Below are 25045 nucleotides of genomic sequence, written 5' to 3'. Positions count from 1 at the left end.
GTTTGTCTTAGTTTCTGGGCTGCTAAGACAAGCACCATACGATGGGTGGCTTACCAGAGAAACCCGTTGGCTCATGGTTTGCTTCCTCCTGGGTCAGTAGGCTCCGACTGACCCACAATCCCTGGGGTCCTTGGCTTTCTTGGCCCATGGCCATATCCTCTCCTCCCCTTCTGTGCCCTTGGCCTCCATCTTCTGGCTCCTCCCCGGGGCTCTCTCTCCCTCTGAGTCTGAATTTCTTCTGCTTAGAAAGGTCTCCAGTAACCAGATTCGGGCCACACCCTAACTATCTAAAACAAGGTCTTCAAGAGACACCATTAACAACAGGCTCACCCCACAGGACACAGACCAGACCAAGAAGAGGTGGATTTTGGGGGGACAAGGGAGGTACATAATTCAGCCTCTCACATGGTTCATCTTCAGTAACAAGGCTTCCCATTTCTTAGGGTGGAGGGACCCTTCCCTCCCCACCCCACCCACCTCCCCTCAGACACTTCCACGCCTCAGGTGTTGTTCCTGGCAACAGCCCCCTCCAGGTGCTCACTCCAGCCTGACCCAGGACTGCTGCTTCCAATGACAGGACCCAGCAGAGCCTCGCTTTGACCAAAAGGTGAATTTTGGGGGACAAAAGCAAGCAGGAAGGGAATGGATAGAGCTGCCCTCAGATAAATGAGAATAAAAGACCCTGCAGACCCCTCTCTCTCAAATTTCTCAGTCTCTCGCCTCTGCTTCTCTCGGCCTGGTAACTTCACTTTCTTGGACATTTCCCCAGGCTGTAACGCTGCCCACGTCTGCCACTTCTCCTCTCCCGCGAGAATGGATTCAAGTAAAGGGCTCCAGGTAGGAGAGTTGATGGGGCACATTTAAAGAAGAAAGTGGTAAATACTGACATCTTACATGCAGAGCCTTCCCGTTCAGGTGCACAGTGTGTATTTATTCAAACCTTTTTATATATATATTACTTTGTGAATAGTTGTATAGGTTTCCTTTTAAAAGTTGTGCCAGCCTCTCGTTAAGTTTATTTGTAGGAATGGGATGCTTTTGTTGATAGTGTAAGTGTGAGTTGCTGTCTGTTCTATTTTCTAACTGCCTGGTGTAGGCATATAATAAAACATGATCTGTCAGCTACTTGTCAGGCTGAAGTTTGGGCGCTGCTCCGCCTGGACTCCCCGCTTCCCTGGAACCAAAGCCCCGCACCAGTCCAGGCGATCCCTGGAGAAGGAGCAGGGGACGTCAGGCCTGCGCGCTCATGCTGGGAGGGCCAAGGAGAAGCCCAGGGCGCCCTGCTCGCCCGCTGGATCAGAGCTCCAGGAGAATTACACCCACCGCCTCAATTTAGGTAGAGAAACTGGGGCTCAGAGAGGGAAGAGATTCGTCTGAGGTCACCCAACAAGGGAGAAGACACAGCTGGGACTAGAGCTCAGGTCATGTGACTCCAGGGCCGAAGCTCCTTCCCTCCACCCACAGTGCTTCCTGCTCCTGAGGCCTGGTCCTTCCCCGGGAGCTCCCTTGAGGGCGGGGAGATGGGTGGACCCTGAGCAGAGCCTTGGGGTCATTCGAGTTTGCCCACATGTGGCCTCCCCCTCCTCACAGGGTGAGTCCTCTCTGTCCCCAGTTAATCTTTTTTTTTTTTAATTGTCTTTTTTAAAAAGATATATAGATCACAAAAACTGTTACGTTAAAAAATAGAAGAGGTTCCCATATACCCACATGCCACACACTTACTCCTCCCACATCAACAACCTCTTTCATCATTGTGGCACATTCATTGCATTTGGTGAATACATTTTGGAGCACTGCATGGATTATAGTTTGCATTGTAGTTTACACTCTCTCCCAGTCCATTTAGTGGATTATGGCAGGATATATAATGTCCAGCATCTGTCCCTGCAATATCATTTAAGACAACTCCAAGTCCTGAAAGTGCCCACACATCACTTCTCCTCTTCCCTCTCCCTGCCCTCAGCAACTACTGTGGCCACTGTCTCCACACCAATGACACAATTTCTTCACCAACTTAATCTTAATGAGCAGGGATTTCCCGCTATCTGTAACACCATTCTTTCTACGTCTTGTTGGGAGGAATAGAGATCCCCGGGAAACATTAGCAAAAAGAGAGGAAGGGGCTACAGGTTTGGCCACAGGTCGGCTGGTCACGCTGGCAGGGCTGACAGTAGCCAGGTCCAGGCGGGGGAGGACCCAGCTGCCCCTCAGGCAGCGTCTAAGCCCTCCCAGCCCGTCCTAGGCCCAGGCAGGCTTTCAGGATGCCCCTGCCTGGTGCAATGGAGGCTGCGGTACTGAGTCGATTATTGGATTTATAATACCAAGCCCTAGGGCTGGGCCTCCTGCTCCTGTCCCTTCTCTCCCCAGTACACCAGGAACAGGTCCCATGGGTCCCTCTCCCTATCCACTGGGGAGGGAGTCCCAACTCCACACCCACGTGGCTGGAGCTTCCAGGGGCCCAGAAGTCATAGGAGCCAGAAGCAAACGCAGCAGAGGCGGGTCTTTTTATTGGGAAGTGCACGAGAGAGGCGGTCCCAGGCTAGGACGTCCTGAATGAGAGGAAGAATGGGCAGTGTGGAAGACGGCCACGCGGGACCCAGGGCCAGGCGGGGGCCTGCAGCCCTGGGGGTGGCACCGGTGCAGTGAGGACAGGTTCCACCTGATGAAGAGAAGGGCGTCAGAGACGTGGCTCGGAGGCCGTGGGGAGGCAGGGTCAACGCAGGCCCCGCGGATCTCCATCGCCCCCCACACACCCTCTCCCTGCCAAGCAGGAGCTGTGCCCCTGCCCAGACTTCCCCTGTGCCCCCAGAAGTCTGCTTGCCCTCTACCCAGTCCTCACCTCAGTGGGGTTCCAAACACATGTATCCGCAAGAGGAGATGTAACAGCACTTTTTCTTCCCTGGGCAATCGAAGTCACTATGACACTCATTGGAAATCGGCTTCAAGCATCCGATCTTTATGCTGAGGCATTTGCCAGGTTTTTGGGCACGTGGACTTTTGTCTAGATCTTGCACTTCAACTGGACCATGACCTTTAGCTGGAACTTGTCCTTGAACCGAATCTTGACCTTTGACCAGGACAGGACCTTCGGCAGTGCCTTGACCTTTAGGTGGAAGTGTTAAAAGAAGGGATGTATCCCCAGTTAGGCCAGTGCCTCTGCATCAACTACCTGCTCATTCCCTTGGTCCAGCCACTGCCCACTGCAGCGCCCCCAAACTGTGACATGAGATGGGGGGAGGTAGCAGGGGTGCCTGCAGCCTGGGCACTTGGACGGCCATTCCCTTCTCTTTGGGGAAAAGGTTGACAGGACCGCAATTCCCTTGGGCGTGCGTTTCTTTCCCCACCCTCCATTCCACATCCTGGGGCTCTCAGGGGCAGACACCAGCCGGGGGTGACTCCCAGAGCAGAGAAGGACCATTGTCACTTCTGAGGAAGCTTGGTGGGGGAGACCCTGAGCCGTGTGTCAGGAGGCACCAGCCCCCTCCTGGCTCTGGGAACGGCCTTGGCGATTCAGCGCTCCTCTCTGGGTCTCAGTCTGCTCCTTAGTAAAGGGAGAGGCGCAGATTCCTGAGCTCCTCTCGCTCCTTTGCCTCCTCTTAGAGGACTGACGCCCCGGGTGCTCTGACGGGACGGTCAGAGGCAGGAGGGTCCAGAGTCCTGGGCGCCCACTTTGTTCCACATCCTGCCAAGTATCAACCCCCGAGGCTCAGGCCTCACAGCAGCCCCTCTGCGCCCCCAGACTCCTGACAGTCAGTCACTGGGTGGAAAGCACGCGGAGCCCACGTGGCACCTGCCTGCTTTTTGGGATGGGATGAGCAGCCACGAAGCTGCGTGTAGCCTCCTGCCCTGCTTCTTGCTCCAGAAACATTCTCTCTCGGGGCCCAGAGGACCTTCAGAGCCTGTGCTCTGTCCAGTTCAGCCCCACCCAGGCCACCTGTGGACTCACCTTTCATGACAGCTGCCTCCACCATCAGCAGCCCCAGGACGAGGAGCGCGGACACGACCAAGACGCCCTGGAACCTCATGTTGTCAGGAACGTGCTTGGCCCAGAGCTGAGGCCGAGCCTGGCTTTATGCAGCTCCAGGTGGGCCGGCACTGGGGGCGGGTTTTCGAGGGAGAAGGACTGCATTCTCTTCTTCTACCGGGAAACAGCCTCCCTCTCCCTGGGAGGGACCTCGGGGTTTTCCCAAGGATTATTCACAGAGGGAAGGGGCAGGCACTCTTTCATATCACCTTGCTAGCCCTAAGAGCTGTCCCACCTCCTCCCAGAGGAGCAGCCCTGCTGGCCCTTAGGCAACATCACAACCAAATTCATATTTTGAAAGAGCAGGAGACTGAAAGGAGAGAAAGAAATTGCCCAAGCTCATGCAGCCAGAGGGTGTTCCCCCAACATGCCCTGCTTCTGCCAGCCCCACGCAGCGCGCCCCTATTTCCACCCCTCCCGGTATCAACACGGGCTTATTCTTCATTCTCCCTGGATCCTGAGAAAGAATCCATAAGGTAATTTGCCTGGGAAGTCTAATGACTCGTCTGTGCCCTTTGCCATTTCACAGGCGGCCTTTGAGCCACACCACGAAAGTAAAGGGAGAGTTCTACGGGGATGCAGCCCTAGAAATCACAGTGGGCAGAGAGAAAACAGTAGAACCTAAGTGAAAGGAAGAAAAAGAAACCATCTCTAAGGTGGACACCTACAGTTTGTAGGGCCAGCGTCCCTTCCTCCTTCTTAGAGCAACGTCCTCTTTCTTCTGCAGAACTACTGCTCCTTTGTACCATGAATGTCAGTAACCTGCAGCCACAGGGTTGCGTGTGCGTGTGTGTGTGTGTGTGTGTGTGTGTGTGTGTGTGGCTGAGGCCAGGTCTACTGAAGGCCTTTCTTTGAATGGGCACTAAGGGGAAGAGGGAAGTCCCTCATTTGGGTGGACTTGGGAGATAGGAACTCCAGAAACCACGGTTCCAGCCTGGAGAGTGAGGGCGAATCACCTGTCTGAGAAAAATGAAGCCAACACAGAGAGAGAGAGGCCTAGAAGAGCTGGTGAGACAAGCTCCTGGGGGCACCAGCTCTCCACTCCCTTTACCCTGAGAGCAGTTCTTCCCACAGCCCCCCATGGTGGGGTCACAGCTGGTGGATTAACCTACTGCCTAGACTAGTCTGAGCTGTCGTTGCTTCCAAAGTTCTGCATAATTGAAAATACCCAGAGGTTGGGTGTTGCCAGGGACACAACCTGAAGTTTGAAAGTGACTAAGATGAGGTGGGAGTGAGGCAGGAAAAAAGCTGGCTGATTCCAGGACGGTGCACACGTTGGTTAAATCCCTTCCCCTTGCCTCTTAGGACTCAGACCACATGCCTACCAAGGCACAAAGTTCAAAGGAGCCATGAACAAATGCCAGGATGAGGGAATCAATTGGCCACCTGCAATACATCCTACAAATGAGAAAGTGGGTAGCACACATCCCTACAGTTAAAGAGCAGCATTAACGTGAGCAGAGCTCACCAGCCAGGTAGAGGAGACTATTTGAGGCACCTATGCCCTGCCCCTCCCCAGAGGTAACACTTCCTAGGTTTTCTGTTAATTAACCCTTGCTTTCCTGAATCGTTATACCACCTTTGTCTGTATTCTGAACTATATATTTAATTTTGCATATTTCAAAAATTTATATAAATGGAATCATCTAGTACCATTTTCATATGTCTTTCTTATTTTGCTCAACTTTACATTTTTGAGATTCATCTATTTTGAAACCTATACCTATGGGTCATATATTTTCATTGCTTTAATATTATAATATGAAATTACCAAAAATGTATCTATCCAACCTACTGTTGGTGTACATTGGGTATTTGGGGTTTTGGGCATAATTTTGGCATAGTAAATAGTGTTGCTATGAATAGTCTTGTACATATCTTTTGGAGAACATAGGTCTAAATTTATGTTGTACATAGCTAAGAATGGAAGTGTTGGATCATGGAGCATAGATAAGTTCAGCTGTCATAGATGTTGCAAAGTTTACAATGTCATTGCAGCAATTTATACTTTCTCCAGGAATGTGTGACTTCTGCTTGCTCTACAACCTTGACAATATTTGGTACTGTCTGCCTTCTAATTAGCCTCTCTGGTGGGCATGGATTGGTATTTCCTTGTGATTTTAATTTGCATTTCCCAAATGGTGGTGAAGATAATTAAGCTGTTTTTCACATTTTTATTGGGCATTTGGAAATCCTCTTTTGTGAAGTGCCTGTTCAAGTGTCTTACTCATTTTTAATGGGCTTGTCTGACTTTTCTTCTTTTTTTTAAAGTTTTTAAAAATTAATAGATCACAAGGAATGTTACATTAAAAAACATAAAAAAACATAAGAGGTTCCCATATAACCTACTCCCTACTCCCCAGCACATCATTTTTGTAAATTGTATTTTTTTGAAGATACATACATCACAAAAAAATGTTACACTAAAAAAAATAAGAGGTTCCTGTATATCCGCCACCCCCGCACTCCACTCCTCCCACACCAACAACCTCCCTCATCATTGCAGCACCCTCATTGCACTCAGTGAACACATTTTGGGGCACTGCTGCTCTACAGATAATAGTTTACCCTGTAGTTCGCATTCTCCCCAAATACATTCAGTGGGTTATGGTAGGATATATAAAGTCCAGCATCTGACCCTGCAATATCATTAAGGCAACTCAAAATCCCAAAAATGCTCCCACATCACATCTCTTCTACCCTCTCCCTACCCTCAGCAACTACTGTGGCCACTTTCTCCACCTTGATTCTGAAATTTCTTCTATTACTCGTCATAATAGTTTTATAGTAGAATATCAGTAAGTCCCCTCTAGGCCATATTTTATTCCTCCATCCTGTGGACTCTGGGATGGCAATATCCCCTCCACCTCTAGATCAAGAGGGGGCTTAGATTCCACACGGATGATGGATGCAATTCCTCTGCTTACAGTTGTAGGCACTCTTGATTCCCTGATGTGGTGATTGACCATCTTCACCTCCCTGTTTGCTGACCTGGGTAAGTCCAATGAACCAGAGAGTAGGAGCCCCAACTATGCTGAGGCTCAGGGCCCAGCTGGCACATGGGAAGTCAAAAGATTCAAGTCCCCTGAGTATGGACCATCCCTAGCGCCAACCACAGGTTCAATTAAAGTGACAGAAGAGGCATGTGTAGAAAAGTCACATCTGAGTCCAGCTCTATCACACTCAGGAGCACAATTTCCAAAGTAGGGCCCTCTGGCATGGCACAGAGCTCCAAATCCATCTGCCATGGCTATATACCCTGTGGATCTCCGTAGCATTCAGGAGAACCAGTACCTAGGGTTGTATCTATTTTGGCTTTTTCTGGGGTCCTGCTGAGGTGTGCGTAAGCGCGACCCCTCTGATGACCTCCTGACTCTTTTTGGAAGACTCTTAGCCATGTCGACTCATTTGTCTTTACCATTTCCCCCTTTTATTCAAGGTCAAAGAGCAGTTTTTAACACTTGATCCAACATGTAGGCTGAGATATTCTGCTAGTCTGAGTCGATCCTTTTATTTGAGGTCTCTTTCTAGTTGCTTCTCCAGTTAGTGATTAGTAGTAATCCCTTGGTGCTAGGGAGGCTCATCCCCAGGAGTCATGTCCCATTTGAGGGGAAGATAATGCTTTTGCATACTGAGTTTGGCTTAGAGAGTGGCCACATTTGAGCAACATGGAGGCTCTCAGGAGGTAATTCTTAGGTACCCTACAGCTCTAGACCTAGTTCATATTTCAGGCACACAGGCTCCTAAGCATAGTCATCAGTATCAAGGGCTCATTGTTGGACCATCCTTCCTTGTTGATCTTTGCCATTGCACTTGGGGGATGATTGTTGTTCCATTGGGGCATGTGACAGAGCTCCCCTGGGTGGGGACTCAGCACCCCCTCAGTTGACATTTGTAACTGTAACCACTATAAAAATACCCAACATATATCCTAGCATATTTATGTTCCCTATATACTTGCCCTGGAGAACTACCCCCCACCCATGTGCTCCCCATCAATACCACCCCACACCAGAGTTCCTCCCCTGCCATAGCTGAACCTCTCTGTGATCCAAAACTTCTTCAGCAATGAATCCTAATATATTGCCAAATTCAATTAATAGAAAATTGAAATACAATAATGGGTTTAAAGTTCAGAAGTAGAATACATAGTAATTTAGAAATACTAACATCAAGTAAAAATAAATTGGTGTATTAATAAAATGAAAAATATTATATAAAGCTTTGTTTCTAATGTTTTGCATTTCATCACTGTAATAGGTGTTGCCCTGTATGTACAGTGGCAAGACACTTTCATTTCTTCCTCAGTGTCTACATCCTTTCTTTTTCCTTTTTTTCCTAATTTTAAATATTGTCTTCAAAAAAGTTTTAGATCACAGTAATTCACATACACAATATAGGGGACTCCCGGATATCCAACATCAAACCCTTTTCCCCTTTCCCCAGCAATGATCTGGGTACTGTCTGCCTTCTAATTAGCCTCTCTGGTGGGCGTGGATTGGTATTTCCTTGTGATTTTAATTTGCATTTCCCAAATGGTGGTGAAGATAATTAAGCTCTTTTTCACATTTTTATTGGGCATTTGGAAATCCTCTTTTGTGAAGTGCCTATTCAAGTGTCTTACTCATTTTTAATTGGCTTGTCTGACTTTTCTTGATTGATTTTTGTAAGAGAAAAGGAACTCTCATAAATTACTAGTGAGACTCTATACTAGTGCAACCCATTTGAAAAGTTTAGCATTAGATAGTAAAACTGAATATGTGCACAAGCTCTGATCCAGCAATTACACTTCCACATATATACTCAAGAAAAATATTTCCACATGTTTACCAGGAGACATGCACACAAATGTTCATGAAAGTACTGTTTGTAATAACAAAATACTAGAAACAGCCCTTATTACCAATAAGACACTGGATAAATATGTTATGGCAAATGAACAAAATTAAATATTATTTAATTGTGAAAATAAATAAAACACAGCCACAATATAATTATAATATAATTTTGAATGAAAAAAAATTCTAAGAAGACTATATTTAAAATTATATGCTTGCTATAAAGCCCAAACCAAGGAAAACTAAGTAATATATTGCCTAGGCATATTTACATATGCAATAAAACTTTCTTTAAAAAGTAAGTAAAACAAAGAAACCATATACATGAATACAGGATAGTTTTTAACTCTGGAAGTGAGAGAATAAAGGATTTTGGATGGGTGAAAACACGTGTTGATGTTAAGTTTTTGGTAATATTCTAGTTCTTGGGTTGGTTGTTAAGTTCATGGTTGTATGTGTGTGTGTTAACATGTATTTATTTTTAAGGCTTAGAGTAAATAATTTGTGGATTATCATAGTTTTCAATAAACTTACATTGCTGCACTTAGATTGTTTCTAGTCTTTTGCCATTACAAACCTTACCACATGTGGAATTATTTCTTGGATTATTTTGCAGGCTAGATTACCAGAGGTAGAACTGCTGGGACAAAAGCTAAATGCATTTGAAACTTTGGTAGATATTGTCACATTCCCCTCAATAGGGGTTGAGCCATTCTGTTCCCCCACTAATAATGGATACAGCTGCCTGTTTCCATAACCTCATCCACAGAGTGTCTAATTTTTAGATTTTTATCAACCTAATAAGTGAGAAATGATGTCACTGAGGTTTGTTTTTGTTTTTCTTCCCTCCCCTTCCCCTCCCCCCACCTTCCTGGGTTTTTTTGTTTTTTGTTGTTTTTTTGCTGTGTCAATTCTCTGTGTGACCTTCTGTATCTATTTCTCTTTTTGTCTTCTCTTCTCGTTTTTTTTCTAGGATTCACGGGGTTGTTTTTGTTTTGTTTTTTTTAAGATTTATTTTTTATTTATTTCCCTTCCCCATCTCTCTCCCCACCCCGGTTGTCTGTTTGTCTGCTCTCTGTGTTCATTCGCTGTGTGCTCTTCTGTGTCCGCTTAAAATCTTGTCAGCGGCACCTGGAATCTGTGTCTCATTTTTTTGTTGCTGTTGCGTCATCTTGCTGCGTCAGCTGTCCATGTGTGCGGTGCCATTCCTGGGCAGGCTGCACTTTTTCCGTGCTGGGCGGCTCTCCTTACGGGGCACACTCGTTGCATGTGGGGCTCCCCTACGCGGGGGACACCCCTGCGTGGCAGGGCACTCCTTGCGCGCATCAGCACTGTGTGTGGGCCAGCCCATCACACAGGTCAGGAGGCCCTGGGTTTGAACCTTGGACCTCCCATGTGGTAGGCGGATGCCCTATCCGTTGGGCCAAATCCGCTTCCCGAGGATTCACAGGGATTTGATCCTGGGGACCTATGATGTGGAGAGAGGTTCCCTGTCACTTGCGCCACCTCAGTGCATGGTTTCTGTTGTGCCTCACCTTAACTCTCCCCTTTGTCTCTCTTTTGTTGTGTCATCCTCTTGCTGTGTGGCTCACTTGCCTGAGCACTGGCACTCGTGCAGGCACTGGCTTGCCACTGGGCACGATTTTTTTTTTACCAGGAGGCTCCAGGGATTGAACCCAGGTTGGTCTTTTTTTTTTTTTTTTAGATTTATTTTATTTATTTATTTCTCCCCACTCCATCATTGCTTGCATTTGCTGTGTCTGTTCTTGTTTCTTTGGGAGGCATTAGGAACCGAACCCAGGACCTCTGATACGGGAGGGAGGCACATGATTACTTGAGCCACCTCTATTCCTTGCTTTGTTGTGTCTTTTATTGTGTTTTTCTTCTTGTGTCTTGTGTTGCATCAGCTTGCCACACCTGCCCATTGCATCAGCATGCTGTCTTGCTTGTCCTTTTTAGGAGGCACCAGGAACCTCCACTCCCTGCTTTGTTGTGTCTTTCATTATGTTTTTCTTGTGTCTCTTGTTACATTGGCTTGCATGCCTGCCCATATCACACCCGCTCTCTGTCACCTTTAGGAAGCACTGGGAACCAAACCAGGGACCTCCCTTGTGGTAGGTAGGAGCTCAATGGCTTAAGCCTCATCTAGTTCCCTCACTGAAGTTTTTATTTATTTATTTTATTTTATTTATTTTTAGATTTTATTTTTTTTATTTATTTCTCTCCCCTTCTCTGCCCCTCCTCCCCAGTTGTCTGCTCCCTGTGTCCATGCATTGTGTGTTCTTCTGTGTCTGATTATATTCTTGTCAGCAGCACCTGGAATCTGTCTCTTTTTGTTACAGCATCTTGCTGTGTCAGCTGTCCATGTGTGGAGCACCATTCCTGGGCAGGCTGCACTTTTTCGCACTGGGCAGCTCCCCTTACAGGGCGCACTCCTTGAGCATGGGGCTTCCCTACATGGGGGACACCCCTGCATGGCACAGCACTCCTTGCGCACATCAGCACTGCACGTGGGCCAGCTCATCACACAGGTCAGGAGGCCCTGGGTTTGAACCTCAGACCTCCCATGTGGTAGGCGGACACCCTATCTATTGGGCCAAATCCGCTTCCCATATTCTTTAATTTTTTTAAAAATTTATTTATTTTCATTTATTTCTCTCCCCTTTCCCCCACCCCGATTCCTGCCCCAGTTGTCTGTTCTCTGTGTCCATTTGCTGTGTGTTCTTCTGTGTCTGCTTGTCAGTGGCACCAGGAATCTGTGTCTCTTTTTTGTTGTTGTTGTGTCATCTTGCTGCGTCAGCTCTCCTGGGCAGGCTGGACTTTCTTTTGTGCTGGGTGGCTCTTCTTACAGGGCGCACTCCTTGCTCACGGGGCCCCCCTATGTGGGAAACACCCCTGCGTGGCATGGTACTCCTTGCGTGCATCAGCACTGCGCATGGGCCAGTTCATCACGCGGGTCAAGGAGGCCCTGGGTTTGAACCCTGGACTTCCCGTGTGGTAGGAGGATGCTCTATCCGTTGAGCCAAGTCTGCTTCCTACTGAAGTTTTTAAAGATTCATTTTTATTTTTTCTCTCCCCCCCCATTGTCTACTTTTTGTGTCCATTCGCTGTGTGTTCTTCTGTGTCTGCTAGCATTCCTGTCAGTGGCACCAGGAATCTGTATCTCTTTTTTGTTGTGTCATCTTGCTGTGTCAGCTCTCTGTGTGTGCGGCGCCACTCCTGGGTGGGCCACACTTTTTTTTTCACATGGGGTGCCTCTCCTTGCAGGGCACACTCCTTGCATGTGAGACACCCCTACATGAGGGTCACCTCTGCGTGGCATGGCACCCCTTGCACACGACAGCACTGCTCATGGGCCAGCTCATCACATGGGTCAGGAGGCCCTGGGTACTGAACGCTGGACCTCCAATATGGTAGATAGGTGGACGCTCTATCATTTGAGCCACATCTGCTTCCCTGAAGTTTTTAATTAGCATTTCTCTGTCATGAATTAGTTTAAGCACCTTTTCATGTTTTTGAGGACCACCTATATTTGTTTTTCTGGAAACTGTTTGTTTCCTTTGCTCATTTTTCTATTGACTTACTAATCTATTTCATCTTAATTTCTAGGAGCCTTATATTCTAGAGAAAAGGCCTTTGTCTGTGATATGGTGTGCAAATACACTTTTTATCTCATTCTCAGACCTGCCCCAATCAGCTGAGGATGGCATCCTTTCCTTCTTTTACCAGGACATCCCACCTGTGGTTGGCTATTTCTTCCCTGAGTTTCTGCAGTTCTGCTTCATAATATTCTTTCATTGATATTTAAAATTTATGTGCTAATAAATTTTAAATCTAAATGAAATTTAAAAGTTATAAAAAGTAACTTACTAAACTGAAACCAACACAAGGAGAAATGAAAATTCTGAATAATTCCAAAACCATTACTAGAAATGCAATCAATAGTCATTACCCCACAAAGGAAGCGTCAGGATCACACACCTACACAGGCATATTCCACCAAGCAATCAAGGAACAAATAACTTCAGAACTACTTAAAGTCTTCCACACAAATTTTTTTAAAAAAGAGGAAACAATTTCTAACACATTTTATGAATCAAGCGTAATCTTGATGCCAGTACTTTACAAGGATTTATGCCAATTATAACCTCAACAAAGCTATTAAAGTTTTAAAATAAAAACTTAAAAACTCGACCAGGATACTTTGATAAGAGAAGATTATGAGCCAATCTCACTCATGAACATAAATGCAAAATTCCTAAATAAATAATTTACAAACTGCAGCAATATTTTAAAAGTATAATACATTGTGAACTATTTTAATTTACCCTAGAGATGCAAACATTAGAAACTCAATGTAATTCATCACATGAACAGATTAAGGAAAAATATATTATAATCTTAACAGATACAGAACAACATTTGATAAAATTCAAAATACAGTTATGATTTTTTAAAGGGCAAATTAGGAATGGAGAATAACTCTCTTAGTCTTATAAAAATTGCCCCAGAGCAAACATCACACATAAAGGTAAGATGTTTAAACCACTCCTTTTTAAGTCAGGAACAAGATTATGCTATCCCTGATTCTATTCAAGATTATACGGGAGATGCTATCTTACAAAGTCAGGCAAGAAAAGAAAAGAAAAAGTACAAATATTAGAAAGAAACAAAACTGTCATTAGTCATAAATAATGCAAATATGTTTATGAAATGCTAAAAAATCTACAGGTAAATTATTATAATCAAATAGAGTTTACCATGATAGAGGGAAGCAAAGAGAACACACGAAAATCAATTACATTCTATACATCAGCAACACACAAATAGCAAATAAAAGTTTACTGATTGAGCACTTCCTAGCAAAGGAGGACAATATGCCAGGCCCTCGATATTGATGCTTACACTTATAAACCTCGTTTTCATGAAGCTGAAACTTAGCCTAGTCATATATATTGCCTGCTGGGTGCATATTCCCAGAAGAATTGAAAGCAGGGATATGAACAAATATATTCACACCAATGTTCATAGAGGCATTATTCACTATTGCTGAAAGTTGAAAACAGCCCAAATGTCCATCAACAGGTGAATGGATAAACCAGTTGTGGTATATACCTACAATGGAATATTACTCAGCTGTAAGAAGGAATGCAGCATTAACATAGGGGATAACATGGATGAGTCTTGGAAGATCTAATGTTGAGTGAAGCAAACCAGGCACTGAAGGACAAATATTACATGACCACACTGATATGAATTAAGCAAATTGAGCAGACTCACAGAGCTAGAGTCTGGAGGATAAGTTTACATGAGACAGAAATCGAGAAAAAGGGTGTGAGTCAATGCCCATATGGGCAAAATCTATGCTAAGGTTGAAGGGTGTAATTGAGCAGTGGATGGGCATAACAGTGGTGCAGTGATGCTATTATGTTGGGTGGTACTAGTCTGTGAGGGGGTCAGGGTGGGGAGGGTGGGTTGGACTATCCAAGGAACTGGGGGGGAGGGTTGGGGAAAGGAGCAGATGAACTCTAGGTATTTGCAAGTATGTGGATGAAACTGCAACACTGGGAATGTTCTTTTGGCAAACATGGCTGGGGAGGGTTCCTGGTTTAGGGTGCTGGATGCAGGACAGGGCACATCTGGGGCAGGCTTCTAGGGAGTGTTCATCTTGTCATAGTGTGTTGTATCAGTTAGTGGAGACTCACATAATGAGTGGGATGGTATTAGACTCCCATCCTGAGGAGTCCTGCTATATTCTCAAATAGAGGGGTGTGAGTCTCTTTAGAGCATAGGCAGTGCCTAACAGGGAAGGAAAGGCCAGTCTGTCAAGCCCTCCATGTTGTTGCAAGTAACTGTGAATCAGCAGGATCTTATTGACTGCCAAAGTAAATATTGTCTTGAGTTTCAGGGTTCCTGAGGGCTCTGGGGACATCCAGACACTATAGACAGGACAGATAGCTCAGGAGTTTGGCACCCTGCCAGTGGGCCCTATTTTGGAATTTATGCTTCCCAGTGTGACAGAGTTGGACTCAGTTGTGGTTTCCCTACACATGGCTCTGCTGCCCCTGTATTTGAACCTATAGTTAGTACAGGAGTTGATAGGTGTATGTCCAAGAGACTTAAATCTTTGGGCTTTCCATGTGCCAGTTGGGCCCTGAATTTCAACAGAGTTGCAACACCTACTCCCCAGTTCATTGGACTCACCCAGGACAACTAAAAAGGAGATGATGATGGACAACGACCATCCCAAGGTACAGAGAGAGTCTTTAACTACAAACAAGATAGTCCATCCATCTCCTCCATGGGACCTAAGCTCCCTCTCATTTAGAGGTGGAGTGGGCAGATGGGCTAGGGTAGACTTACAGTTAATCTACTAGACTTATTGTGATTCTAGCAATAGAAGAACTGTTATCATGGATGTGAAGGCCGTGGCCACTGGAGGTTCTGAGGGAAGGGAGAGGGAAAAATAGGTGTAATATGGGGGCATTTTTGGGACTTGGGAATTGTCCTGAATGACATTGCAATGACAGATACAGGCCATTATATATCTTGTCATAACTTACAAAATTGTGCATGAGAGAGTGTCAACTATAATCCATGCTTAGTGGCAATGTTCTAATATGTACAACTCTGTATTTAAACCAAAACCTATTGCTTACATACTTTAGATGGAATATATACATAGATATAGCTTAAGAGTTACCTCCTGAAAGCCTTCTTGTGGCTCAAATGTGGCCTCTCTCTGAGCCAAATTCAGCATATAAATGCACTGTCTTCTCCCAGCATGGGATATGACTCCCAGCATGGTATATGCCTTTTTAAAAAAATTTCTCTCCCCTTCCCTCCCTCCCCTAGTTGTCTGCTCTCTGTGTCCATTCACTGTGTGTTCTTCTGTATCCACTTGTATTCTTGTCAGTGGCACTGGGAATCTATGTCTCTTTTTGTTGTGTCATCTTGCTGTGTCAGTTCTCCGTGTGTGCGGTGCCACTTCTGGGCAGACTGCACTGTTTTCACATGGGGCGGCTCTCCTTACAGGGCACACTCCTTGCACATGGGGCTCCTCTACACAGGGGCATGCCTGTGTGGCATGGCACTCCTTGTGCACATCAGCACTGTGCGTGGGCCAGCTCACCACATGGGTCAGGCTGCCCTGGGTTTGAACCCTGGACCTCCCATGTGGTAGGCAGATGCTCTATCAGTTGAGTCAAATCCACTTCCTGGCATATGACTTTTTGAAAAAGACCTTGACCAAAAGGGGGAAATATTAAATACAAATGAGTTTTTATGGCTAAGAGATTTCAAAGTGAGTCAGGAAGTCGTTCCAAAGGTTATGCTTCTGCCCATCTCAGGAGGCTCTCACTAACTGCCACACAAAGCAGTGCCTCAAGCAGCAATGCTCCTAAGGGTTCTAGAGACATCTAGACACTGTAGGCAGGGCAGAGAAGCCCAGGAAATCAACACCCTTATTGGTGGGTCTTACCTTAGAAGAAATGATAATCTATCTCCCCAATGTACCAGAGTTAGACTTATTTATATTTTTCCTACACATGGCTCTTTTGCCCCTTTTATTTGAACCTATAATTAACACTATATGCATTAAATATACGTCCCAGAGACTCAAATTTTTGGTCTGTTCATATACGAGTTGAGCCCTTAATTTCAGCAGAATTGCAACCAACACCTACTCTCCAGTTCATCAGACTCACCCAGGACAACTAACTAAGAATAATTATGGACAACACCCATCCCAAAAAAACAGAGACTATCTACAACTACAAGCAAGACAGTTCCATCATTTGCCCCCATGGGATCAAAGTCCCCTTTCATTCAGAAGCAGAGTGGGCATCACGATCCCCAAATCCTCAAGATTGAAGAGTGAACAAAGATAAGGGTGAAGTGTAACTATGGATCAAAGTAAACTCATTATTCCAGTAATGGAAGAACTTGTATCATTGATATACAGGCAGTAGGCACCAGAGGTTCTGAAGGAAGAGAGAAGAATAGGTGCAACATGGGGCACTTTGGGGGACATTGGAATCATTCTGTATGATATTGCAATGACAGATATAGGCCATTATACATTTTGTCAAATCTATAAAATTGCATGGTGCAAAGTATAAACTATAAAGTAAACTATAGACCATGGGTAGTAGCAATGCTTCAAAATGTGTTTATCAATTGTAACAAATTTACCACACTAGTGAAAGATGTTAACAAGGGAAAGAGTGGAAGGGGGAGGAGGTGGGGTATATGGGAATCCCCTATAGTTTCAATGTAACACATTTATGTACTCTAAACCATATTTAAAAATAAAGAAAAAAAATGTTTAATGATTTTTATATGCATAAAATAAAATATGAAGAGCTAAGAAATATGCCTAATATATTTCGTGCAGGATCACTACAGAGAAAATAAGACTTTAGTCAGAGAATGTTTTTAAAGTCTGCTAATGAACTAGAAAGGTATACCATACTAATGGATTGGAATGCACAATATAATAAAGATATCAGTTCTCTTCAAATGGATTTCTAGATTCAGTGCAATTCCAATCAAACCCCTAGAAAGATTTTTTACCTTGGCAAGATGATTCTAAAATGTATACAAAATGCAAAAGCCAAGAAGAGTTAAAATACTCTTAAAGAAGAACAAGTTAATAGAACTTGACATACCAGATGTCAAGATTTATTTTAAGATAATGTGGTAGTAAAACAGTGGCAAATAAATATACAAATGAACAGAATAGAGAACCCAAAAACAGTTGATTGTGTATAGAGATGTATGTTTTAAACATAGTTATAATAAAGAAATATGGTTAGGGTCATACCAAGATAAATACTGAAATATGCTTATCATATTAATATGGGTTCCTTGAGTGGCTGAAAAGGGGATAAAGCTTAAGAAAGCAGGAGAGAAGGAGGGAAAAGGCAAAAATAAATTAATAAATGAATATATTCACTAAAAACTCATGTTCATTGTGATCCTATTTTCTGTATAAATAGATTAGAAAAAGAACAAATAGTACCACATCTTTATCTACTGACTTCTAGGAATGTCTATATCATACCAATAGAGAAAACCAACTAGGAGAATATCTGTGTGTTTTAATAATATTTATGTGTGTAAAAACACATAAATAATATTCCCCATATGTCCATATTCATGTTTGGAAAAGGAGAAAGATATGAGGGGATATACAACCAGGCTGTAAATATTGGTTACATCAGGGTGATAGAAATTGGAAGAGCACAGGACAAGCACTGGTGAGAAGTGCTTCCTTTAGGTGTACAGTGATTGTTCAGTTTTTCACTTGCCACAACAAAAAGTCATTACTGGGAAGCAGATGTGGCTCAAGTGATTGGGCTCCTGCCTACCATATGGGAGGTCCAGGGTTCAATTCCCAGGGCCTCCTGTGAAGGCAAGCTGGCCCACACACACAGCTGATAAATAAATAAATCTTTTTTTAAAAAAGTCATTACTATTGTGATGAGAAAATGTCAAAAAAAGAAAATTAAAATCGCTAAACCAGTATAAAGAACTCAAGAAATATTGTATGCTTTACTAATATGTATTAATAAAATTGATTTGGTAAAAAAAAAAAAAAAAAGGCGAGTAAAGAAAACAGTATAACTGACAACCGTTTTATCTAATAAATATATGCATGTGGCCATTAATGCAAGTGTTAAGAAGGAATGCTTACAATGTGTCATGATGTCAAAAATATTATAACAACATATGTCGGTTAAAGTGCAAGTGCACACAGCAGAAGTCACTCTAAGTAGCTTAAGGAGGAAAAGAATTTAGCTTCTGTATGAATGCATTTGATTTTGAGAACCTGAGTCACATCTGAAATCCTAGCTGTGAAAAAGACTGGAAAAAACAGTCTCTTAATTTCCAGCCTCTGCAGAAAGACACTCCGGGAAAAATGAAATCGTCGTTGATTAAGCAGTGCCCGGTATTTGCCACAATCCACCCTTTTTCTTTTCAGTATTCACACACATTCTTCCCAGGCTGGCGCTTCTGAGCAAAATTCATGACCAACCCGGAAGGAAATTTGAGAGGGAGTTGATGTAAAGAGTACTGAGAATGAGCAACGTAGAAGCAAGTGCTGGAGGAGGCAGACGGAATAGGACTGAAAGCGCATGGGCGGAGGGAGAAGAGAAAGCGTATTTCTAGTAGAGCGTGTCACCTTGAAGGGCTGGAACCACTCTCCGTGGCAGTGGCTGAAGGCAGGGGCCCTGAACCGGGTCTGAGAACCAGGCACAATACAGCAAACTGCCCAGGACTGCAGCAACAGAAGAGGGAGCCCTTGAGCCGGAAACTGGGAAAACTGTGACTTCCCACGGCTCCCACCTAAAATCAGAATTTAATTACAGACTATATACAAAAATACTAGTTTGTGAAAAATCAGAAATGAGCAGCAACGTTTATCAGCATATTTTTAAAATACCCAGTAAAACACAAAACTGAGGAAACTGATTTTCTAAAATAAATGTTTACAATTTACCAAATATATGCCTCTTCACCAGAAAGCAGAAATCCCGAGACATGAAGAGATGGCAAGATAATAGGAAGATGTGAAATAGAAATTGACATCTCAGTAAAGAAATTGAAGAAAAAGACAAAATCATTTCTGAAATAAAGACTAAGAACAAAGTAAGGAACAAAAAAGAAAAAATAGGGAGCAGATGTGGTAGAGCAGTTGAACACCCACCTCCCACATGGGAGGTCCCAGATTCAGTTCCTGGTGCCTCCTAAAGAAGACAAAACAGCACAACAATCAGACAACAAGAAAAAAAAACAAGCAGATAACAAGCAAAAAGAAACAAACAGGGAGCAGACATGGCTCAAACAGTTGAGCACCGCCTGCCATAAAGGAGGTCCCAGGTTTGGTTTCTGGTGCCTCCTAAAGAAAAACGAGTAGGAAAGGAAAAAACAACAAGGAAGACAATGCACAATGAACAAAAACAATGAGCAAACAACAAACAAAAATAATGAGCAAACAGACAAGGGAGCCATCTGGGGAGGGAGAATAAATTATTTAAAAAGAAAAACATAAGGAATAAAACACAAATTTAAAATAACTAAAAATGACTAGTGGAAAAGTCTTACATGTAAAGAAGTCAATGGAGATTCAACGTATATATAAGCCAAGTCGGACAAAAAAGGAAAACAATACAACAAAATAGAAAAACTAATTGAACTGTAATTCAGGAAAATTTTCTTGAAATAAAAGATGACTTAAATATGTATATATATGTATAAATAAAAATATATATATATATAAAACTTAACATCACGTACTTGCAAAAATTGAACCAGAATGATAAACAAGATATATTCAAGTAAAATTTTTGGACTTTAAAGATAAAAAGAGAAGCCTTCAGGGAGCCAACCCACTCTCAAACACTCTTAAAGAAGTCATATTGACAGCAATACTCACTTCCAGAAAACAGCAGAGCAATACCCAAAGTCACTTAAGGAAAGAAAGTATGCACTGAAGATTTTCTGACCAACTATTAATATTTTGGCATTCAACAAGAAAGCAAATATTTATGAACATGCAAGAGCTGATGGAATATTATTTCCAAGAGTTTTCCTCAGAAGTTTACAAGGGACAAGATTTATCCAACCTAGAAATGTTTGGGGAAACTAGCAAAATGATTAGTGTTGAGCCCTGAATATTTTTAACTGCTGAACTAAGTCTAAAACAAAGGTGAGAAAAAGAGTAACAAATAGTCTATAAATATAATATGCTGTGAAAACATAAAAATATTCAAACTTCCTTCAAATGGAAGAAAAAGGGGGAGAGAAAGTGGATAAGAGAGTGAGTTCACTGATTGTTTCATATGTAATAGCTTAGAGTCAAAAGATATTTAAAACAGTATAAGCTTCATCAAAATCAAGGACTTTGGTGCTTCAAGGAACACTATCAAAAGTGAAAAGAAAACCTATGGAATGGGGGAAAATATTTGTAAATCACATATTTGATAAGGGCCTAGTATCTGGAATATACAAAGAGCTCTTACAACTCAGCAAAAAAATTTAAAAATTTAAAAAGCCAATTAAAAATGGACAAGGGACTCAATAGACATTTCTCCAAAAAAGATATATAAATGGGCAAGAGGCATATGAAAATATGCTCAACATCATTAGTCTTTAGAGAAATGCAAATCAACACCACAATGAGATAACAATTCATATCCAACAGGATGACTATAGTAAAAAAAAAAAAAAAAAAAACAAAACAGAAAATCAAGTGTTGACAAGGATGTAGAGAAATTGGAATCCCAAACATTGCTAGTGGAAATGTAAAATGGTACAGTCACTGTGGAAAACAGTTTGGCAGTTCCTTAAAAAGCTAAACATAGGGGGAAGCAGCTGTGGCTCAAGCAATTTAGCTCCTGTTTACTATATGGAGGACCTGGGTTTACTCCTCAAGACCTCCTGGTTAAAAAAAAAAAGAAAAGAAAAAAAATGGCATCCCAGACCTGCGCAAAATGGAGAGTCACCAAAAAGATGATGATGCAACCAGATAGGAAAAAAAAAAAAAAAAGCCAAATTTAGGATTACCATGTGACCCAGAAATTTCACCCTAGGCATGTACCCCAAAGAACTGAAAATGGATATTCAAACAAATACTTGTACATGAACATTCATAGCAGCACTATTCACCATAGCCAAAAAGTGGAAACAACTACAATCCACCCAAATATCTACCAACTGAAGAATGGATAAACTAAATGCAGTATATACATACAATATACAATGGAATATTATTCAGCTGTAAAAAGCACTGAAGTTCTGATACATGCTACAATGCGGATGAACACTGAAAATTAGGCTAAGTGTAAAAAAGCCAGATTGAAAAAAAAGTCACATATTTAGGATTCCTTTGATAAGAAACATCCAGAATAGGTAAAGCCAGAAAGCAGATATTGCCAGGTTGGGTGGGAGGTGGAAGAATGAGAAGGTACTGCTTAATGGGTACAGGTTTTCCTTTTGGGTAATGAAATGTCATAAAACTAGATAGAGGTGATGATACCACAACACTGTGAATATACTAAATGTCACTGAATTGTACACTTTAAAATAGTTAATGGTTAATTTGATGTTTATGTGAATTTTATGATGATACAAAAATGTTTTTAAAAAACAGCATAAGGGGAAGCGGATGTGGCTCAACAACTTGGGCACCTGCCTACCACACAGGCGGTCCTGAGTTCAGGTTCAAAGCCTCCTAAAAGAAGACGAGCAGACACTGCTTCCTGCTGCAAAGAGCTAGACTCCGCCCCTGCTGCAATGCGCTAGACCCCGCCCCCACCACAATAAGCAAAGGCTGCAAGCCAGCAGATGCCCCAGCTGGTGGGGCGCAGGTGTGGCTCAGTCCCTTGGGCACCCCCTCTCAAGAGGGAGGTCCTGGGTTGGGCCACTGGTGCCTCCTGGAGAAGGTGAGCAAACAGTGAGCAGACAGACAGATGAGTGAACCACCTGGGGGAAGGGGGCGATAAATAAAGAATGAAGTAAATTTTTTCAAAAAATAGCATAAGGATATTTAAGACTAAGAAAGATAATATTGACAAAAAATTGATAGTGGAAGACAGAAATACATTTTTTATTGTTGCCCATAGTAGAAAACTAATAAATATCATCTTAAGAAGGGAAAAAACTAAGCCTTATTTAAAGTTATAAATATGAAGTCATTCACTAGGACAAAATTATAAACCTTCCTAAACTTGGAAAGAACCATGAAAAAAGACCAAGGAAATAAAACCACAAAGTAGGTGACTTTAAAAACAAATATGTACATATATATGAATATAGGTATGTATATAAATATGTCTAGCTATATAAATAGAAACACTAAACATATAAAATAATATGCAACTGAAATAAAATATGCCTATCATATCAACAACTGATAATGGCTCAACTCACCAATTAAAAAGAAAAAAAAAGCAACTTTCAGATTGGATCCCAAAACAAAACCCAACATTTGTTGTATACAAGAAACACACTTAAATTTCTTCTCTGAAAAGTTTAAAAAACAAAAAACATAATGGGCAAAGACAGACCAAATAAATGCAAGCATGGAGAGAGCAAGGGTGGTGATCATGATGTTAAAAAAAGAATGAATTTTGACAATTGAATAAATGAGTATAATGAAAAAATAAAGGCATCATATAATACAAACAACTACAATCCACAATAAAGGGTTCTCAGTAGTGACTACCTCTGAAAAATAGCAATTTTCATAAGCAAAAGTATAGAAGGAATAAAGAGAAACAAAGTACTAATAATGAGAGACATCATTAAACTTTTATGTTAATACAGAGCAAGTGGGCAAAACCCAATAAGTATATAAACAAGCCAACAACATAATCATTTAGGGTAGATCTTACGGATATAAAAGTCAAACTCTATACCTTGTCCTTTCAAATGGCCATAGAATAATTACAAAAAGACCATGTATTAAACCACAGAGAAAACTGCAATAATTTTTAAAAAATTATTATAAAGAAAGCAGTCTATGGTCCCAAAGGAATAAAAATAGGAATTAAATACAAAGCTGAAAAAAAAGTATCTGAAATTTTAAAGGTTCTTCAAGAAATAATTTTTGATTCAAAGGGGAAAACAAAGTGGGAAACAGATGTGGCTCAATCAATTGGACTCCCATCTACCATATCGGAGGTCCAGGGTTCAATGCCCAGGGCCTCCTGGTGAGGGCAAGCTGGCCCACGTGTAATGCCTGCCCACGTAGGAACGTGGCCCTGCGTGGGAATGCCACCCCACACAGCAAATCTGCCCTGCACAGAAGTGCCGGGCGACGCAGAGAGCTGGCGCAGCAAGATGATGCAACAAGAGACAAAGAGGAGAGAGAATAAGAAGACATAGCAGAGCAGGGGAGCTGAGGGGGTGCAAGAGCGTAATCGCCTCTCTCCCACTCTGGAAGGTCCCAGGATCAGTTCCTGGAGCCGCCTAATGAGAATATAAGCAGATGCAGAAGAACACACAGCAAATGGACACAGAGAGCAGACATCAGGGGGGAACATAGAACAGGGGGCAGGGGGGAGAGAAATAAATAAAATCTTTTTTAAAAAAGGGAAAACAAAGTAATCGCAGATTTTTTTTAGTTTTTATTTATTTATTTTTAAAGATTTATTTATTTATTTCTCTCCCCTCCTCCCCCACCCCGGTTGTCTGTTCTCTGTGTCTGTTTGCTGCATCTTGTTTCTTTGTCTGCTTCTGTTGTTGTCAGAAGCACGGAAATCTGTGTCTCTTTTTGTTGCATCATCTTGTTGTGTCAGCTCTCCATGTGGGTGGCACCATTCTTGGGCAGGCTGCACTTTCTTTTGCACTAGGCGGCTCTCCTTAGGGGGTGCACTCCTTGCGCGTGGGGCTCCCCTACGCAGGGGACACCCCTGCGTGGCAGGGCACTCCTTGCGCGCATCAGCAATGCACGTGGGCCAGCTCCACATGGGTCAAGGAGGCCTGGGGTTTGAACCGCAGACCTCCCATGTGGTAGACGGACACCCTATCCATTGGGCCAAGTCCACTTCCAAGATTTTTTTTTTAAATAGGAAGTACTGGGGATTGTACCAGGACCTCGTACAGGGGAAGTTGGTGCTCAACCACTGAGCTACATCCACTTCCCTGAATCACAGAATTTTGAAAAGACAAAACAGTGATAATGAAAACATTGCAATAGTGTTTATACGATTTAATAAAGCAGATCTTAGAGAAAATTTAAAGCTTTAAATACATATAACAATTAATATGAAAGAAAATAAATGAATTAAGCTTGACTCAAAATGATGAAAAAGAAGAACAACTGAAGGAAAGCAGGAAAAAAATAAAGATAAAATCAGAAGTTAATTCATCAGATAGTACTAGAAATAATAAATATAGAATTAGAAGGTTGTTCTTTAAAATATAACAAAAGAGGACAACCAGCAAGATGGCGGCAGAGTAAAGCACTCCTAGAGTCAGCTCGTGCTATAGGGCAGTTAGTAAACACCCAGAGCTATCTAAAGCACCGGCTTGGGGTCTCCAGGAGACCAGAAGAGTGTCCTGCAACATCCTGGAAGAATGGAAGGAGGAGACTCTCCTTCTGCAGAGAAGATTCGTCCATGCCCCGGAGGCCGGTGCCCATCCTCCACTGGAGGCACAAGCAGCCTTGGGAGCT

At 42.9% G+C, this 25045-nt stretch overlaps 1 long non-coding RNA gene across 1 annotated transcript; it reads right to left on the bottom strand.

Annotated features, from left to right (window-relative positions):
* Positions 1–2493: 2493 nt before the first annotated feature.
* Positions 2494–19148, bottom strand: LOC131275850 (uncharacterized). The gene is made up of 4 exons (XR_009183315.2): positions 19049–19148; positions 3947–4095; positions 2840–3103; positions 2494–2659 (listed from the first exon to the last, which is right to left on the bottom strand). It is a non-coding gene; the product is annotated as an uncharacterized lncRNA (long non-coding RNA).
* Between the last annotated feature and the right edge of the window lie 5897 nt (positions 19149–25045).

The sequence above is a fragment of the Dasypus novemcinctus genome, chromosome 24, assembly GCF_030445035.2.
Source record: "Dasypus novemcinctus isolate mDasNov1 chromosome 24, mDasNov1.1.hap2, whole genome shotgun sequence".
In the NCBI taxonomy this organism is placed as follows: domain Eukaryota; kingdom Metazoa; phylum Chordata; class Mammalia; order Cingulata; family Dasypodidae; genus Dasypus; species Dasypus novemcinctus.
Note: the sequence above shows the minus strand (reverse complement) of the source record. Positions and strands in the feature narration are given on the sequence as shown.